General features: G+C 41.0%; 1 non-coding gene across 1 annotated transcript; it reads left to right on the forward strand.

Moving 5' to 3' along the window:
• The first annotated feature begins 5,578 nt into the window (after positions 1–5,578).
• LOC115030496 lies at positions 5,579–5,742 on the forward strand. Its single transcript, XR_003836090.1, has one exon. It is a non-coding gene; the product is annotated as a U1 spliceosomal RNA (small nuclear RNA).
• Positions 5,743–6,574: the final 832 nt, after the last annotated feature.

The following is a 6,574-nucleotide window of genomic DNA, read 5'->3' on the forward strand; positions in this document are numbered from 1 at the left end:
CTATTTTTGAAATTCTTAGCAATTCTAAAGGTATATAACAGTCTTTCATGATTTTAATTTACATCTCTAAAAATAATTGTATATAGTTTTGTGTGATCTGTTGTCTGCATATCTTCTTTGGTAAGACATAGTTATCCAAACCTTTTGCTGTCTTGGAGATTGGGTGCTTTAAAAAAAAAAACTCCGTGGCTTAACAGTTCTTTATATATTCTGGATACAGGTCTTTTCATCAGATGAATTGCAAATATTTTCTCCAAGTCTGTGGCTTGATTTTAATTTTCTAAAAAAAATTTAAAAAAGAAAAACCAATTTGATAAAGCACACTTTATCTGTGTTTGCTTCCCTGAGTTGTGCCTTTAGTGATGTGTCTCTGAAATCTTTGCCTAATTTAAGATCTCTGAGACTCTCCTCTACATTTTTTCTTACAAGGTTTTTGATTTTTGGTTATATTTAGGAGTCTGGGTCATTTTAAGTTAGATTTGATAGATGACCAAATGATATATTTCTGGATAGTTTAACTGGAGAGATAAATTTTAAGAGAACATTGTGGCAGAGGAAGTTCAGTGGTGTCTCCAGTCACTCACTATTCTTCCTAAGCACATGGGAAGAGTACACTGCCCACTTGCTTTACTATGTTGGGAATCGAGCCAGTAAGCAGCACCCCTCCATGGTCTCTGCATCAGCTCCTGCCTGTGGTTCAACCATTTTAAACTTATTCCCATCTTGTCATGAATGAATGAGACTCAGACTATGGTTATTTTATTTGGCTTTGACAATTACTGCTGGCTGGCTCCTTCCCCAGTGGTGTACCCTAAATACTTGCTGTTTCTCCTGGCCAATGTGCTCATGGTCCATCTCCTCTCATGGCGGCTTTCTCCTCCTCTCCCTCTCTTGTCCTTCCTTTTTCTCTCTCCTCTGCAACCCCCAATCAGGAAATTCAAAACCCACCTATCTTTAATCCCTCCAATAATTGGCTGTAGCCATTTCTATTTAACTAATAGTTTTAAATTAAGGGGCAAGGCTTGTACGACAAAAGCTGGTAATAATGAGAATTCACTCATAGGTAACTAGATCTTTGGGCACAGAATTTTGCATTACAGTATATAGCAACAGATCAACCTTAATACCTGCCTCCAGGTTCCTTCCTTGTCTGAGTTCTATCCTGACTTCCTTTAATGATGAACAGCAATATGGAAGTGTAAACCAAATAAATCCTTCCCCCTCAACTTGCTTTTTGGTCCTGGTGTTTCATCACAGCAATAGAAACCCTAACTAAGGTTGGTACTAGAAGTGTGGTATTGCTGTGACAGACCTGACCATATTTTGGGGAAGACTGCTCAAGGACTTTGGGATGTTAGGTTATGAAAGACATTAAGTGTGGAGAGCTCAGTGGGATGTTCTGTGGAAGCTTGGAAGACAAGAAAACTGAGAGCAAGGGAGGAAATTGAAGCCTGGTTTGTAAAATTTTAGAGAACTTTAAAGACTATTGGGCCCCTTTGCTGTTTTGGACTGAGATTTTTTTGTCCTTCTGGTCAGCTGGGGCTGAAAAGTCAGCTGTAATTAACAAGAAACAAGCAACACTGATGTGAAACCTTTGCCTGACTGAGACAACTAATGCTGGTAGCTGGAGGTGAGAAATTAGTGGTGATTGAGAAGAGCCCAACGTCATTGGGGTGAAGGCTTCTAGGAAGTGTTTGCTCAGGGTCAGCTCACACAAGCTGTGTTCCAGAAACAGCAGAGGTTGTAGCTTGAGCTGGCAGCTGAACTAGGGAGTGTTCAAGAGTCACCCAGGGAATACTGGTTTTAAAGGCATGGAGGGGGTCATGGAAAACAACCAGGCTTGGAATTATGAGTGGTGCAGAGAGGCCATTGGTGAAGGTACAGCCTCAGTGACAGTTGAAGGCCCAGGACTGAAGGGGTCATGCAGAGAAGTTGACTCTTGGCACCATGAAGAGAGCCTATGAGAGGATATCAGTGAGAGAGAAGTCTGGTTGCAGCAGAAGACTCTAGTACCCTGGGAGGACCACCAAGAACAATAGTAGTGGAGCCATGGGAGCCTAGAAGACAGGCTGTGTGTGCTGCAGAGGGCAGAGCTGAAGGAGTAACTCAAGCTGCCTGACAGAACACAGAAGATCAAGAGTGAATCCCAGGTAATTGGGCATATAGTTAGTTATGCCATTGAAATTTGGTTTTGCTTGGTTCAGATTCTGACTGGGCCCTGGTTTTTAATCTCTATAAGAAAGAGTATTTAATTTAATTTTGAGTTTTACAGGAGCGCACAGCTGAAAGGCTTCAAGAGCTTTTAAAAGAGATTTTTAGAGAGATTGGGTATTTTAAAGAGACTGGAATTAATGTGTTTGAATTTGTAAAGACCCTGGGACTTTTAAAATCATTTATCTTTATAATGCAAGATCTTGGGGATAAAATAAGAAATGTATGGATTAATGATGTGTTTGTGTAGAGTTGACAAAGGGTCAGTTGGGCTGGCTCACTGCATGTTAACACATAAACTGGAGTAATCTGAATGGAGGTAACCTCGATGGTGGTGTGGCCTTCCTAAGATCCAGCTGTGAGGCATTTTCTTAATTAGTGATTGATGGGGTGGTCCTGGCCCATTGTGGATAGTTACATCCCTGGGCTGGTAGTCCTGGGTACTATAAGAAAGCAGATTGAACAAACCATGGGAATTAAGCCCATAAGCAGCACTCATCCGTGGTTTCTGCATCAGATGCTGCCTTCAGGTTCCTGCCCTGTTTGAGTTACTGTCCTGACTTTCTTCAATGATGAACAGCAATATGGAAGTGTAAGCCAAATAAATCCTTTTCTCCCAATTTGCTTTCTGGTCCTGGTGTTTCATCAGAGCAATAGAAACCCTAAGACACTTATACACAGGTGATATAATTGAGTCTAAATCTATATAATATTGACAGCATAGTGTACTATCTTCTAAATTTCACTATTCAACTATCTTCATAATCATACATGTTGCAGATAGCCCTGGGGCTAATTATATTGGATGTTGTAGTGGCTATTCCTGGTTGTCAACTTGACTATATTTGGAATGAACTATAATCCAGAATAGGAAGGCTCACCATTTACCCTTATCTGGAGGCTTGGAGATAGAAGTTTCTAATCTGGATCTTGGTATGGAGAACTTGAGGCATAGTGGCTATGGATTCCAGACGATTAAATCTCTGAGTTCAAGGTCATCCGAGATTAAAGGTGTGGTGGAACACACCTTTAATCTGGCTACACCTTTCATCTGGGATTAAGGGTGTGGTGGAACACACCTTTAATATGGCTACACCTTCTGCTGGAGACAATATAAGGACATTGGAAGAAGGGAGTCTAGCTCTGGTTCCTTCGCCTGCTTGCTGTGTGAGACTGAGTAACTGCTAGATCCTTGGACTTCCATTCACAGCTGTGACTGAACCATTGTTGGGAATTGGGCTGCTGACCGTAAGTCGTCAATAAATTCTTTTACTATATAGAGACTATCCATAAGTTCTGTGACTCTAGAGAACCCTGACTAATACAGATGTTAATTCTGTTGTCCTGTGAGGGGTTGCAAACAAGGAATGAGTCAGTACTCAGGTGATTTCCTGTAAACCTGCTTCCCACCTTAATGTATAAAGAAAGGCTAGAGCCGGTGAATGGGTGGAGGAAGAGGGGAAGGTGGAGCTGAAGGTTTTGGGAGAGAAAGGGGGGGACAGAGGAGGAGGAGGAGGAGGAGGAGGAGGAGGAGGAAAAGTGGAGCAGAAGCACCTGGCCTGGAGCAACCAACAGCAAGTTCTAAGGGGTCTCTTATATGGGGAAGATGGTAGTGTAGTGGTAGATCTGCCCAATCTAGGCGCACAGCATGTATTCATATTAATTGAGTTGTTTTCATTGCCTGGGTTTATTTGGGTTGGAGATTTACTGCAACACATGCATACTTTCCATATCTTTTTGGAAGGAACTCAGTTGCCAGGTGTCCAAAATAGCAGAGCCACAAAAGATTTCAGATCCTGAATTATCACACAGAAGACCATTGATTTAGTTATATACTTGTATTAGTCAGGGCTCTCTGGAATCACAGAATGTTTGGAATGTCTTTCTATATTGAGGGAATTTGTTATGATGACTTATAGTCTGTAGTCTGACTCTCCAACAATGGACAGCTGTGAATCGAAAATCCAAGAATCTAGTAGTTGCTCAGTCCCACAAGGCTAGTTGTTTTATCTGGTCTTCTGTAGAAGTAGATCCCAACAGATGTGCTGGCAAGTACATGCAAGCAGGCAAAGAAGAGTGAATCTTCCTTCTTCCAATGTCCTTATGTAGGTCTCCAGCAGAAGGTGTGGCCCAGATTAAAGGTGTGTACTATCTTTCCTGGGTATAAGCCTTTCATGGTCACTGTGCCTCAAGATCTCCATGCCAAGATCCAGGTCAGAAACTTGTGTCTTCCAGCTTCAAGATCTGTATCCCAGGTGAACCCTCCAATTCTGGATTGTAGTTCATTTCAGATATATTCACGTTGACAACTAGGAATAGCCACTACAATACTGCAGCAAAATAAACAACCCCAAACCTGAGTTGTTCAAATAACAATGTTTCATTATCTCATTGATTATGAGTTGACTGGGCTCAGCTGACGGTTTTTTGTTTAAGATTTGCTTACATAAATACTGTCATTTCTTGCCTGGGACGATAGCTGACCATCTGATGCTTCTGCTGGAAATAACTAAGAGGACAGTTGTATCCTGGGAGCTTATCTGGATTCACCAAATAGTATATTGACACTTGGTCTCTACATGTGGCCCCAAAATCTCAGCCTAGTGATTATGTTTCTAGAGAAGGCATCCCATTCACACACACACACACACACACACACACACACACACACACACACTCACACGTTCATACTTGCACTTGCAAAACCAACTATTTAAAGACTATACCTGATTAGTTCAATATTCTACTATATTCAGTTGATCAAAGTGGGTCACAGGACTTTTTTTTTTTTTTTTACTAAGTACATTAATAATGATAGTGTGTAATCTTGACTTACTATCATAAATTATTTTATCACTTCTTGGAAATGGGTAAATTCTGTAATTCATTAACTTTATTTGCTAACCTTCCTCCCAACACTACATTTCAAATTTTATAAGACATTACACTTGCTGTTTTGAACAGCCAATATTTATCTCACTTTGCTCTTTCTAGGAGTACTTTTCAGCACTTTTTACACTCTCATATTCTCATCTGTCAGTATTTTCTTTCCACTCAAACAACCCTGAGGTTTCTTTTGACATGAATTTGCTGGAAATAATTTATATTACTCAGAAGATGTCTTTTTTTTTTAATTTCTTTCTCTTTTTTCTTTCCTTTCTTTCTTGTCTTCCCTCCTTACCTGCTGTAGTGGCTATTCCTGGTTGTCAACTTGACTATATCTAGAATGAACTACAGTCCAGAATTGGAAGGCTCACCAGTGACCCTAATCTGGAGGCTGGGATATAGAAGTTTCTGACCTGGATCTGGGTATGGAGATCTTGAGGCATAGTGGCTATGGATTCCAGAAGATTAAGGCAGGGAGATCATACTTACCTGGCAGGGGAGATACCATGATCACGAAGGTGGTTTTCCCAGGGCGAGTCTTATCCATTGCACTCTGGATGTGCTGACCCCTGCGATTTCCCCAAATGCGGGAAACTCGACTGCATAATTTGTGGTAGTGGGGGACTGCGTTTGCGCTCTCCCCTTAAAAAAAAAAAAAAAGACAGGGAGATCTCCGAGTTCAAGGTGTGGTGGCACACACCTTTAATCTGGGCTACACCTTCTGATGGAGACCCATTTAAGGACATTGGAAGAAGGGAGTCTCACTCTCCTTCGCCTGCTTGCCATGTGGGACTGAGCAACTGCTAGATCCTTGGACTTCCATTCACAGCTGCTACTGACCATTGTTGGGGATTGGACTGTAGACTGTAAGTCATCAATAAATTCCTTTACTATATAGAGACTACCCATAAGTTCTGCGACTCTAGAGAACCCTGACTAATACACCTCCCTCCCTCCTTCTCTCCCTCTTCCTCTCCCTCCATCTTTCTTTTCCTTTCTTTCTTTCTTTCTTTCTTTCTTTCTTTCTTTCTTTCTTTCTTTCTTTCTTTCTTTCTTTCTCTCTCTCTTTCTTTCTCTCTCTCTTTCTCCCTCTCTCTTTCTTTTTCTTTCTTTCTTTCTTTCTTTCTTTCTTTCTTTCTTTCTTTCTTTCTTTCTTTCTTTCTTTCTTTCTTTCTTTCTTTCTTCTTTTGCTGTTTGTTTTGTGAGCCAGTGTCTTACTTTGTAGCTCTGGCTGGCCTGGAGCTCACTGTATAGACTAACCTGGTCTTGAACTCAGGAGAAACATCGACTCCTGGGTGCTGGGATTAAAGGCATGTTGTGGCCTTGCTTTTATTTCTTATGGATGTTTCTACTGCATCTGGAGCTGTACCTTTTGTTGCTAATACATTCATAAATGACCAGCAACACAATACAAAATCTTGAATATGTACTTGAAGTGGTTCTGCAGATAGATGAACACAACAACTCATGTATTTGG

Source organism: Mus caroli, chromosome 2, assembly GCF_900094665.2.
Source record: "Mus caroli chromosome 2, CAROLI_EIJ_v1.1, whole genome shotgun sequence".
In the NCBI taxonomy this organism is placed as follows: domain Eukaryota; kingdom Metazoa; phylum Chordata; class Mammalia; order Rodentia; family Muridae; genus Mus; species Mus caroli.